This window comes from Lolium rigidum, chromosome 3, assembly GCF_022539505.1.
Source record: "Lolium rigidum isolate FL_2022 chromosome 3, APGP_CSIRO_Lrig_0.1, whole genome shotgun sequence".
Taxonomy (NCBI): domain Eukaryota; kingdom Viridiplantae; phylum Streptophyta; class Magnoliopsida; order Poales; family Poaceae; genus Lolium; species Lolium rigidum.
The window spans coordinates 78,405,724-78,406,536 of NC_061510.1; positions in this window are offsets into that span (position 1 = coordinate 78,405,724).

The following is an 813-nucleotide window of genomic DNA, read 5'->3' on the forward strand; positions in this document are numbered from 1 at the left end:
ACCTGCGTGGTCATATCCACGACAGTGGCGCCCACTGTGGGGCATGGGACATCAAGCCTCCGAGCTGCGGCGAGGCCCTACTCGCCAATACTCCGGACGGTCGCCACCGGCAGGATGATCGCCACAGGTAGCTTCTTCCACATCCAGCCGAGATCCTACCAGCCGGCCTCATCGCTCCTCGCGCACGCTTGGATGGTGCCAGTCGGCACGATCAACCTTTTCGTCGGGCTCGCCGGCGCCAGCGACCCCACTGAGCCTCACCCTGGCCAGTTGCCCGACCCCTTCGCGCCAGGACAGCTCCTCACCGCCACTCTCCCCCTAACCGGTGAAATACACATCGAGGGCGAGTCGGCCCTGGAGGATGATGCCAATTCAGCGGCGACGATGTCAGTCGCCAGATCCACCGCCACGAGGTCGGCCGCTGGGTCCATCACCGCGGCGTCGTTCGGGGACTCCATCACCCCGGTCTCCAACCTAAGCGACTTCGAGGACGATTCTGTCCTCCCCCTCTTCGACAGCGACTCCGATTCGGATTCCACTGACGCTACGCAGCACCAACACCCCACCGCCGTCTTCATGGCGACTGGCGATGATGCTCCACCTCCACCGGATCCCTTCTCCACCCCGCGATCGCGACCGCGGCCGAGATCGAGGCACATCGAGCAGCCCTGGAGGAGCAAAGGAAAAGGGAGCTCATCGAGCGGCACAAATTTTGCCTCGAACAGGACTCGGCAAGAGCCGTGTCCCACTTCCGCAACGAGTGCAATCGCCTACGCATGGAGCGTATCCAAGCGCAGGGCTTCCCTAGCGCCC